Source organism: Protomyctophum bolini, assembly GCF_963924005.1.
Source record: "Protomyctophum bolini genome assembly, chromosome: 14".
NCBI classification, from domain to species: Eukaryota; Metazoa; Chordata; class Actinopteri; order Myctophiformes; family Myctophidae; genus Protomyctophum; species Protomyctophum bolini.
In genome coordinates, this window is record NC_137875.1 from 22645966 (window position 1) to 22659301 (window position 13336).

At 41.2% G+C, this 13336-nt stretch overlaps 2 protein-coding genes across 3 annotated transcripts in view; one reads left to right on the forward strand and one right to left on the reverse strand.

Moving 5' to 3' along the window:
- rasgrp3 (RAS guanyl releasing protein 3 (calcium and DAG-regulated)) overlaps window positions 1-6882 on the reverse strand; it is a 44913-nt gene extending 38031 nt beyond the window's left edge. For both annotated transcript variants that reach the window (XM_080782390.1, XM_080782392.1), the window contains exon 1: window positions 6717-6882. The gene's annotated coding sequence lies outside the window, so the exon portion shown is untranslated. The remainder of the gene's footprint in view (window positions 1-6716) is intronic.
- Window positions 1-13336, forward strand: part of LOC308327786 (long-chain fatty acid transport protein 2-like) — a 512892-nt gene that overhangs the window by 229893 nt on the left and 269663 nt on the right. The gene's annotated exons all lie outside the window — the stretch shown is intronic.

Here is a 13336-nt window from a genome sequence, read left to right on the forward strand (position 1 = left end):
ACCTGGAACCCCCCGCAAAGACCCTATTTCTAAATCCTGTTCTGGTGATTAAAGTTGTCAAATTGTTGGTCATTGCCATGATTACACAGTTGGTCAAGTAAGGATGTCAACTCAAGCTGTTTGACTCAAGAACTCCAGGACAGCCTTTGACTTTGCCTTTGAAGAGCTTGCATATTTAAGCCTCATTTGTACTTTGCTGTACAACCGCGTTGCTAGCAGAAAATCTGTTATTTCCAACGAGCGGTTCGACGGTCGGTACACTGTACAGAATAGCCTACACTACCTGTGGGTCGAGAGCCCCAGGAGTGCCCCCAGGGTGGGGGAGATTGATTGAAATATGTATTAACAGTTTGCAGAATTACAGTACATTTCAAGCACAAACTCAATACAAAGACTGTTAACTGTGATTGGACGACCAATTAAGCATTACACATTAAACGAATTGAATGCCTCAGTTCCTATAATTATTTATATATATATATATATATATATATATATATATATATATATATATATATATATATTATTCCAATTGTTTATCAGGGTGGAGCAGTCCATAGTTTAAATATGATTATTTTGGGGGGTCACGGTCTGAAACAGTTGAGAACCACTGGTCTACATGAACCGATAGAAAACTGAAGAACGCTGGCTGATTTTATTACATCACTCTGGAATCATGAAATTACAACTACAACCAACTGAAACAACAACTACAGAGATGATAGACAAATGAAAAAAAACATGCACTCTCATTAAATAGTCCTTTGAAGCTCATAAAAGAGGTTACTACTATAATGTAACATGAGTGTTAATAATACCTCAGGTTTCATGTAGTTCAATTAATGAAAAAACTAAACAAATTCTGCAAATGGCATAGAGTTCATCCTACTTTGAACTGTATACTCCTTTTGTGTAAAAAAAAGGGGAAAAAAAAGAAAAAAAATGGAATGTCTCATCCGCAGATATGTCTAGAGAGACAAAAAGGTAAGAGCACATTATCACTTGAAAGGACTGGATGGTATGCAATTCATAGCATAATGCTACAAGCTATTGATGTGTCGGTAGCCTTTTTTGGGTTTTTTTCTGTTATCTAAAACAAAAGTGATTACCGTGTATTATTAGAGACAATTTTGGGAGGGTCGCTGCTTACTAATGGTCTGATTGATATTTTGTAAATAATGATTGACTCACAAATTATCTCTGTGGTCATGTGATGTATAGTCAGACTTTTCAAATTCCGAAGATACTGAAATCTGACATTTGTACTGTAGCAACAAAAGCTACAAAGCTGGTTACAACTTTGGCTACAAAGATACAAGGCTACAAATATTCTCCCGTATCTTTTATTACTGTATTGTCTAGCAGCGAGTTAACATGTGCAAGACAGCAGGACCAGCCTGCATTCCAGGAAGGGTGTTCAGAGCATTATGCAACACAGATATCAGGAGTTGTCACAGATATTAACTAATACCTCCTTGAGGGTAGAGATAACACTCATGTTTCAAATCAGCAACAATAATTCCAGTGCCAAAAAAGTCAGGTAACTGGTTTAAATAACTAGCACTCACCCCCATGGTGAGTAATGAAGTAATTCATAATTACTTAACATTTAGTTCAAAATGATTATAAGCTTAAGTAATGATTAACTAATGATGAAAACCATGACCCACCTAGGGGTCCCTCTGGGACCACTGGGCCTATTCAGTCCAACTTAGGAGACCCCCTATTCATAGTCAAGTTTTGGTGAAGATGTGACCACATGGTGGTTAGTAATAACAGCGGTGACCACCGCAGCGTGACGTTTTTTTCGGTGGCCACCTCTTCACCGAAATCTGGACTATGAATAGACCGCCACCAGAGAGCAACTCTCCTCGCTACTCTTACCCGCCTATGAGCACTCATCCTGGGTATAGAAGCCACTGAATATATCAGATCTACAAACTCACCACTTGTGTCCCTTAACTAATATATTAAAGGAGTAGTTTACCCCAAACATGACTTATTTTCTATCAATTACACACCCCATGTAGCCTTGAATTCATGGAGATGTTTTTGTAGCATTCCTGAATCCTGAGCCAATAATGTGATGGCCGGGTCAGGGATAAATACTGTAGGAAACTCAGTCCAAGACTCTTTGGACACTCAGTCAGTCATCATATTATTGGCTTTAGAATGTGACAAAAACTACTCCTTTAACTTTGGTTAAGTCATGGTGATTTCACCATTAATTAGCAGGAATTCATGTTGAATGAATGTCTGAGTCAATCATTAATTCATCGTTTAATTACGTGTATGAATGTGCTAGTAATTGTGAGTTTTGAACTTCGGCTGAATTCTCACAGTTGAATCCACTCAAACTCGCTTATAGGTTTGGACACTGCAATGGAGCATGATATATTATAGATGAAATAGTAAAGCTAAATTTCCAGCAAAGCACTCTGTTGCCAAGTTGTGGGTTTATGAGAATCATTAGCGCCCGGTGTAAAGAGCATCTTCACAGCATCTTCCTCCGTGGGTCTCTGCAGTTTGGTAGTCGTATGTCCGCTTGCTTGTTTTCATGGTTTACAGTTTGTATGCTGGTGCTTGCATGTATGTCCCTCCTTCCCTGTGTGTTTGTGTAAACAGTAAGTTACAGTACATACATGTACTGTATCTGCACAGGAAAACCCAGTGTTAATTTATAGTGTAAAGAACTGACCCAAATGGACTTGTAAGTGTTAAAGTAAAATACGGGAGTTTTTTTTTTTTTTACTGTGTACTCAGCATTGTATCTGGGCTGCCTCCCTGTGTGTGACACACATCTTCTTCAATGGGCCACGTGGCCCGGGCTAATGGAGTCATTTTCTATCATTATACTGGTGTTTGTACATTATGAGTGATTTTGTTACGTAGGCACAGATGTAACCAGTGTGGACAGGGCCCAGAGACGGTGATATAGCCCAGTGTTGCCAGGTCTGCTTATTAAAGTGACTTTGGGCTTGTTTCCTCTGTAAAGTAGCTTGTCAATATATTTTCTTTTGTTCAGGTTATGTGGTTTGTATTAGTGTCGCTTCCATGTTAGCATAGGACTATGCAACTTTTTATTTTATTTTATGCTACCACAATATTTTGTGTATGGACAACATTTTGTTATCTTTTATATGTTTCATATGGGTGTGTCACATATACTGTCATTTGATTTACTGTATACCCTGAATCTTGAATAAACAAAACAGTGGAAAAAAATATATATTTTCTTTTGTTTCCACGACATCAAAAAGTATTTTGTGACCCCTGTACCAGGATTTATTTTTAAACATTTATTTTGAACATAGCCTCTACAAGCTCACAGCGCGTCGCATCGCACACATTGTGAGCTTGTATATGGGCTATATTCAAATATCCAACGCATATAGGTTTAAAGTGCTCATGTTGGGCTTGTTTTCATAAACCCAGATGCTTATTTCTCTCGCAAATCAGTGGCAACACATACTCAGTCATCAACAGGTCGTAGTGACACACAAAAACATGTCTGTCTGTCTGTCTGTCTCTCTCTCTCTCTCTCTCTCACGCATGCAAACATGCACAAAACACACCAAAAATGTCAGTTTGCATCACTGACATAAGACCTATTTTTTCTCGATGGGATTCCATTTAAGCCACATCTAAACCACAGCTTGGGGTATGCCACTATACTATTTCATTAACTACAAAATCATTGACACAGTCAGTGCAACCTATTCACATAGATATCTATGATTGGCAAGACAGTGATGCGGTCAGGAAGGAAAGGCGGAGCAGAGTTCCGTAAGCATCACTGAAGTGCCAATAATCAAGGTAAAGCACACCCAACAGTTACCATCAAAATAAAACAAACATGTATGCATATACTGTATATTGTGGGGCTTTTTGCTCTCATAATAACCTTGCTCTGATATCCTGGAAATACATGAGGTCTGACTAGCCTGGGAGGGAGGCATACCATTTCAGGTATATGATCCGGTCGGGAGTGGATGATATCTTACGTCATGTTGTAGTCTGTTTATAGTCATCAGGACAGAACCCCCAAACCAAAATCATAACTACTCAAAATGATAGGGCCTACCCAATAAAAGCCTTGATGTGGCGTATGAATTCTAGGGCCAACCCAATAAAAGCCTTGATGTGGCGTATTAATCCGACAAGTTTCTTAAAGTACTTCTTGGAATAGTTCGTTTGGTATATCCATCTTTTATTCCAACTTGTAGCGACTGGCGAGACTAAAAACAACCAGAGGGGACCATAACTCTATGGAGGGGAGGGTGTGGGGGGGGACCAAAACAAAGCGACGCAGAGGTTTTTTATTGTTTGGTTTTTTATAATCCGGTCTAAACCGGATCACACAGACCAGGGGTAAAGGCTGGTGACGTGAGGTTAGGGTCTGACAGAGACCCTGTTTACTCAGCCAGTCCAGACAACATTTCTCAAACTGAGCACATAGAGAAACAAAACTTAACTGTTAGCTCAGTCTCATTGTATTTAAGATATTCAAGAGATATTTAAGAAATGACTGTAGGTACAATATAGCGTTCTGTATAATGCCTAATTTATACCTACGTAAGCTGTTATCAAGTATCCTTGAGAAAGACATCACTATACATTTTTGTTTCTCAAAGTGGGTGCCGTGATGCAAGTCCAGGGGTGTCGCAGAATGCTTATGACTTTGTAAAACGGCCCTGAGCTGCAGTGTACTTGGGGCCTTCTTATTCGGTCTATGCTTCGACAAAAATAGCAGGCACATTTTTGGCTAAAGTTCCTCCCAGAATAGGGATGCTGGGGTTTAACTGCATAAGTATAAAGATATTTTCAATCTGTCCCAAATGGAAACTGATATCCTTGCATGTTTTCCTCGTGACATACTGTATCTTAGGCGGGGTTTACATATTTACGTACCGTAATATAACATAAATGTACAGTAAGGTGCTATAAAGTAATTCAGGAGTGTTGTGGATTAAAACGTTATTTACAGGGGTGACCCGAGACAAAAATGTTTGAGAGCCACTGGTCTACATGTATGTTTACTGAGACGTGTCTGTGTGTGAAAAACTGAAAACACACTAGTGCCTGTTGAAGTGGGCTCTCGTGCAACAACTATGCAGTGAGTGATAGACAGACAGTAGGAGAGAGAGATGGGGAGAGCTGAGAGGCACCGACATAGAAGGATGGAATTTCAATGAAGTGCACCTCCTTCTTCTTATCTCAGTCCCCTGGTATGAGGGGAATGGGCTCTCTGTGACATACAGTACATACCCCAGCATCAAAGCTATACAAGCATGTATCTCATCAAACAAAAGAAAAGACACATCCGTTGATCTGCACGCGTCAAACTAAATCTCTGTCTTGGCACAGAGGTGGTTCAATACTAAAGCCGGTACAGGTGCTACCTATAGTCTCTCGAGACAGACTGTTTGGTTCACTGTTGCTGCACCTGCACTATTGGTTGGTCGTGGTGCCTGTTCAGCAGCAAGGAGAACTGGGAGGTATAGCGTGTCCCTTCACATGTCTTACAACTTACACTCTTCACCGTCAGGTGAAAAGATGCGGCTGGCCACTCCATGTGTTCTGGAGCAGTGGTTCCCAAACCTTTCCCAAACATTCCAGGTCAAGAACCTAAGAGATATTAGACGTCTGTCCGGGACCCAAACTAGTGAAAATGGCTGATCTACAAGTGCACGTGTCGCTTCGCACCATGTTGCAAGATAAAATGAACAAAAATGTTTGGGAATTTTTACTCAAGTCGTCACCCATAAAAAAATGGTCCGTGACCCATAAATGGTCCTCGACCCACTGTCTGGGAAACAGTGTTCTGGAGGAGATGTGATTGTTGACATCCTCCTCAGACTGAACAGTAGGGGTTGGCAGTGAGTGACAGGACTACACAAACATGAGTCTGGTGGCTCAGCCTTTTAGCACACAGTCAGACACCATGCTCCTTGTGAGTGCAAGGACCAAGTGAATCGATCCAACCCGGCAGCCAGGTCGCTCCTCTCTCTGCCCTTAAGGTTTCCTATATTTTTACAATGACCTGATCTGAAATGGAACATATCATATGGTATATGGAACTGGCAATGACTACAATTGGGGAGAATATTATAAAACTGTTTCTGTCTTCAATCACCAATGCTCCACAGTAGTAAAAAGTGTACAGTATACTGCGGGTCAGTTCAATGGTAATATGCATGTTATATATATGCCAACATCTGAGTAAAGGTGCAGAAAGCAGGAAAAAGTAATGCTCCTACACGTCTTTCTTTATTCATAATTATGTAGGATTGTTTCAGTGTCCATGCGTCCTCTTAGAGAAATTAAGTAACATCTAAAAGCTTTTTTGTATATTTCAGTGACAAACTATAAATGTGGCACGGAGCACTACAGTCTATGAAAGGGACGGATCAACAGAAGGAGGCCACTTTTTTCAAAACAGTAGGATTAGAGTAACTGTACTAACTGAGATACAGTATGTATGCAAGTAGTCACCCCCTTGGCTTTGAACAATTTGTTCTGATGGAAATACTCCTCCACATGTCTAGCCTGAAATATACCAAAAAGACTTTGTTTTATCCACCACATTCAGCATACTAATGCTTAACTGTGCACTGAAAATAGCCAATCTACAAGTTTACATAGTATAACCGCTATGCCATAGGATATCTCTCTCCTCAAGTTTCATTCAGACTACAACATCAGCAGCACCTTACCTCAACCAGGACTGTCAATTAGCCAAAGGATTCCAGTCCATATTTACCAGTAGATCAGTTGGATCCACCTTCCACACATGTCTGCACGTAGGCTAGATCCACTGTCTATCTGGAGATCATCAAATCACCATCAGCACCAAACTGGTTTATAGTGACACAACTTGTTATGAACCCCACAATTCCACCGTTTTCTGCAGATGCCCCAATATCTTCCCCCCCTTGATCACTCCATACCGCCCTAAACCTCTTTGTCTCTCGCGGTCTTACATAGTTAGCTATTCTGCTAGTGCTGCTAGACCCAGTGTGTGGGGTTGTTTGTCTTAATGGCAAGTAGACTTCCTCCAATTCTTTCCCAACTTAGTTTTCCTGCCTGTGCCGGTCCGTTTTCCTGGGCTGGGCTAAATTTAGGAACCACACAAGGTAAAGTGGAAAAGAGTAGAACAGGAAACGTGTTACAATACATACGGGGGAGCTGTTGTTCTGCTGTTCTGTGTGTGTGTGTGTGTGTGTGTGTGTGTGTGTGTGTGTGTGTGTGTGTGTGTGTGTGTGTGTGTGTGTTGCGAATCTTCACATATTTTGTCCCATCCAATCAGTGGCGTAAAGTAACTAAGTACGTTTACTCAAGTACCGTAGTTACCGGTAAGTACAACTTTGAGGTGTGTTCACTTTATTGAGTATTTCAAATTTTCTATATTTTACTGGACTACTTATTTTTGTAAACTTTAGTTACTAGGTTACTTTGGAGATTTTTATTATAATTACAAATCATACATTAACCAGCATACTGTATACTTAGGATCTTTGAAAATAGCCGATCTACAAGCTCATGTGTTGTTGAGCTTGTAGACGGGCTATTTTCAAAAGACTTTTATACACTTTGAAGTGTTTTGAGGTATTGATACATTTATTCAAGTAAAACATGTGAGTACTTCTTCCACCACTGTATCCCATATCTCACTGAACAATGAGAGAGGGAATGATGGAAGAAATTACTTAAACAAGTTTTTTAAAAGCGGTTTTACTTCTACTACTACAATACATTGTGTATTTACTTAGCCAAAAGCTAAAGGAAACAAATGAAACTGTGTGAGAGACAAAGGAATTACGCAGGGAGGGAGTGTCTCTCTGTGTGTGTGTGTGTGTGTGTGTGTGTGTGTGTGTGTGTGTGTGTGAGGGTCAACCCATCCCACTCTAGTGACGTTGTACACATTGTTTTGTCTCCTTCGTTTAAAAAGAAAAAAAAAAGAAATCCCGCTAATCAAAAACAATGACTACATATCCTGCTGTCTGGACGTGCTAGTGGACACACATCGCCAGGGGGTTCTGAACAGAATGAGCCTCCGAGGCTCCTGGTCAATAAAAAAACAACCGTGTTGTGTCCAATCAAGTGAACATCTCCCTGTGTAAGCACCAAGGAGGTGTGTGCGGTCTAATGAACCATACCATACTTATTCTGGGGGGGGGGCGAACATTCAGAATAAACAGTTGATCTACAAGCTCACAACATCTCGTAATGTGATGCGGTTGTAACTTGTGTGCTATTAAGTAAAGTAAATTGGTCGTTTGCAGCAAAGAGATTCGGTGTGTAGAGGGGATAAAGCATAAAAGAGTATAATTTGAAAAGATGACGGCAGCAATGTTTGATCAAATTGATCATTTGATATGCTTGAACTTTGAACCCTATACAGTAGTTGTTTAAGGGAGAAAAATAAGTGAGACAGATACTGTAACCTTGCTCATTGCAAAGAAATCTCCTTAGTGTTAACTTAAGTGAAACAATCGACCCAAAGGGACTCATATGGCTACTGTACCCGGCTTCATGAAATGTAGTTTCATATCTCACTGTGCTGCTGTGTAGTTCAGGTACCAGTAATTATACTAGAGCTGTGTCAGACAAGGTGTCTGCACTGCAGTTTGGTATAATGGAACAATTAGTGTAAGTATTGCCTATTAATGACATCGGCTGAATGCAATTGCTTTCTGCTCAGTTGTTTCCTTGGTACTGTATGACTAATGTCTAAAAATACTTCTGAAAAAACAAAAGAAAGTGCATAAAACATGCAATTTCCAAAGCGTGCAACATCTTTAGAGAGGACATACTGTACGGTAAATATTCAGAGACCAGGCACTCGTTTCAATTCCAGGTGTAAATGTAATCTGGCTAAATAAAGCCCATCTATAGTAGATAGTTACTGTACTAGCTACTGTACTACGGGTAGCTACTGTACTGTACTGTACTGTAATGTACTGTTAAAGTCCACACACAGGATCAGGATTTACTTGGTCTCAAAATGTACTCAAAGTATCAAAGTACTCATTGTGCAAAATGTGTGTGTGTGTGTGTGTGTGTGTGTGTGTGTGTGTGTGTGTGTGTGTGTGTGTGTGTGTGTGTGTGTGCGTGTGTGTGTTAGGTGTCACAGTGTCACTTTAGGTCACTCAGTGGTATTGCTGTTCTCAAGAGGACATACATACATGGGACACACATAGCTGTTCATTGGCGCGGTTAGGCACCATATATAGTGGAGTAGAAGTAAAACTAGGAAATACTCGATTAAAGTAAAAGAAAAGTATCTCAAAATTGTGCTTTTGTTGTTTTGTATTGTATTGTAGGTTAGGTACAGTAGGTGTGAGATCTGGACCTACCAGAAGGCTGTCTCTCTTTTGTTGCAGGACAATCAGGTCTCAGCCACAGCTTCCCTAAAAAGGAAAGCAAAAAGCAACTTTTATTATTCATAATTGAAAATAAAATAATATTCTTTGATCAAAACCTCCAAACTAACAGTTCAGTGGGCTCTTCCAAATACAGGAGACAAACCACACAGGAATGTTATAGGGGAAAGTGACATGTTGAGACGACCAACACCTGTTATTGAATCGATGCAAATAGTTTATTTACACGATGATTACAAAAATAAGAACACCACAATATTGCTTATGTGATCCCACACGCCATTTGGTTCCATTTGTACACTCTCTGAGTTACAGACCCATTTAGCTGGCTCTCTCAAGGACCCCTAGGGGTCCCCGGACCCCACTTTGGGAACCACTGATGTATGGAACAAAACCTACTGTGAAGCTGTTCACAAAAAGTTGACATAACTTTGCTACTACAGGGAAAACATGCACATACATGTACTATTGCCTTTCTTGCACTCTTTTTTATATCCCTTTGTTTGCTGTGTTTTTGTTGTTCTGAATGTTACGCTATCTATGCTGCTGCATTGTCTGAAGGAAGTTTTACTCTTATGTACCTGTACAAGATGTAACAATAAAGTACAACCTTGAACCTTAATGTTTTCATATTTCTTTGCCTAATTTTAGCTGCGAATGTGTGAAGATTTTGGGTGAGTAGCTACAGTACAATAGGTAGGCTACATAATAACTAATAATAATAAACGTGATAACAAATGTATGGACATAAATGGTTCAGTCCATCTTCCTGAGTTGGTCAACCTAAAAAACCTAAAATACTATTTCCAACATTAAAAGTAAAATGGTCAAAACAACGAGCATGAGGAATCAGCTACAACTACATTTTAATTCTGGTTAATTATGGTTAGGTTATTAACCCTGTACATTTGTGTTTTCCAGTTGTATTTAAACCATGTGCCGGAGTGATGCACCACAACTCATTAACTCTGTATCATGGCCTTTGCCGAGTTTACCACTGGTATTTACAACTTAGGCCATTCTAGTGCAATTTTCTTGTGGTAAACTTGGAAATGTCCAACTATATGACGTCTGCACATTCAGGCAATAGACTCTGAATTTAGCAGTGTCTCTGATGTCATGGACACAGGTCTCATTTCCTTCCTGGACTACATGTTGTCTCAGTAAGACAGCCCTTCCCCTATCCACAAGGAGGAGCAGTGCACCAAAGCATTATGGGAATTGTAGTCCAGGAAGTGTCGATCACATCACAGACACTGGGCTCACTGCTAAAATCTAAAATATCTAAAACCTCATATTACACACAAAGACCCCCAGGAAAGTGTTCTAAATCTTCTAAATGTCATTAACATATTTTTTTGCAAAAACAGTCACTGAACAGTTCATTCTTGTTCCTCCTGGGTGTCAGTCTGCGGGTGAGAGAGGTTGATTAGTCTTTAATCAGGCAAGTGAAACAGTCTGGATCACACTGGCGACAGACAAATAATAACAATGGCCTTTGTTTCTTTCTCTTCTAGGTTCTATGGTGGACAGTGGCTCCGGTGGCAGAGGTAGGTAAGTACAGGTAGGATTTTAGAGTAGGTCGGGTGTGGTATTTAACTCTAGCCTTTTCCTTCCATAGCCCAGTGCAGTTAACCACTCTCCTATCGAGCCAGGTGGGGAATTATTTAGCCTTAGTGAAGTCCTGCCTCAAGGGTGTCTTCTGATCTTGAAAGGTGCTTGGTAACAATGAAAAGGTTTCTCTTATGACCTTTAGCACGGGTGCGGGCCTCCGGAGTTACGGGGTTTCCCTGCGCTCTCTCTCTCTCTCTCGGCAGCGGAGAATTATGGAGATGTGCGGTTTCCTCCTCCGCCTCTCCTCCACATAGACTCTCTGTGCCCAGCTCCGATCCTGAAAGCCTATTAGAGAGAGCAGTCAATATCAATGGTCAGTGTCGTGATCTTCATATTTGGAGCGTGTCATGAGGTGTGATGGACTGACAGCCATATATGGTGTTGTGACGTGTCACGTTGCAAAAATATATATACCGGTACTGTATATCCAGCTCGGTGGCCTTGTGGTTAGAGTGTCCACCCTGAGACTGGGAGGTTGGGGTTCAATCCCTGGCGGGGTCATACCAAAGACTCTAAAATGGGACCCAGTGCCTCCCTGCTTGGCACTCAGCATCAAGGGTTGGATTGCGACCCCCTGCGACATACTAGCGTCATGTCCAGGGGGTGTACTTGTACATCAAGCTGCCTCATGCTACAGACACAGGAGATAGGCTCCTCCCCCTATGGGCCTCATGGCTCGGCAAGGCTACGACCCTATAAGATCTCTCTCCACAAAGCTGATGTAAATCAATGATCAATGCTCATTATCAAGCACCGAAGTCACTTAAGAAGAAGTGAGCACACCTTCACCGCACAAAACGCCTAGTCCAGGTGTCTCTTCCTGGTTTTTAAACAGCTGGTGGATGGAAATGAAATGCTTTCTTGCTGCTTCTACGCGCGTATATGTGCCCACACTCAGTCATAGCCATGCAGAAATTCAGGTGTCACAGCAAAAGCAGCCAGTAAAGGCTCATACATAGTCTGGATTTTAGGTGGTGAGGTGACCACCGCTCCGGTGGTGAGGTGACCACCGGATCTGAAATAACGTTGAGCAGTGGTGAGTAAAAACAGAGAGAAGGGCTGGGGCGGTGGCGGTGGTTTGCTCTTCACTGCGGCTCGTGACGTCATGTTGTAGTTCGGTGGTCACCTCACCACCGAAAATCCAGACTATGTATGAGCCTTAAGAATGACACAGGAGAAGAGCAAGTGTCAATTAAGAGCCATTGCTCATTCATTTGAATCAGTAGTGTGGAGAGAGTTCTTGTAGGGAAAGTAGGCAGACTCAGAGCCGTCGGGCCAGGTCTCCCTCCACACACACACACACACACACACACACACACACACACACACACACACACGGCATGCTGGGAATTAAGTCTCACTCGTCTGGGACACTACAATATGATGATGATGAGTCAACAATATGATGTCATTGAAAGTCTTTCGTATTCACTTGTATGCAACTGGAGAAAGAAGCTGCCTCATTCTTCATTGTATACGGTACTTTGAAAACACAGATTTATCTGATTACATATTGGAAACACTTGGTGAGTTATTGCTTTTCATCTGGTGTCTGCACCTTTTGATCTTATATTCAAAAACACCTGCCATATCCAGAATTGGGCCAACTTTGCGCTCACTGCCAATCCATGAATGGACGGGCGTGTGCACGCGAGCGCACACACACACACACACACACACACACACACACACACACACACACACCTGACTCAAATTAACTTTTCTTTTTTTCTTTTTTCCCTAACATCGCTATTTTGAGCTATTAAAACCAAATACTATACTTCATGCCACGCTTGGAGATCTATTTTTGAATAGCCAAGCAATGTGCTCTATCTATTTAACAGGTTAAAAGACATACAGTACAAGGTGTACTGTATGTACACTGTGTACACTGTATCAATGAGTGAGCACACTGGAAACACACTAAAAGCAATACAATGTTCCGTTCCCTCTTCTCTATTTGTTGCGGTCCAACATTGCTCCCAAATGGCCTCTTCTAACCAAAACATAATCCTTTGTCTCTTTGGCCATTATGTCTTTTTGCAAATGAACTGTGATCATGAGGACATGCTGTGGAACTAAAGATACCTACTTTATGTGGACTGGCAATCTACCAGAATGTATTTTCTGCACACACACACACACACACACACACACACACACACACACACACACACACACACACACACACACACACACACACACACACACACACACACACACACACACACACACACACACACACACACACACACACACACACACACACACACACACACACACACACACACACACACACACACACACACACACACACACACACACAATAAATAGAT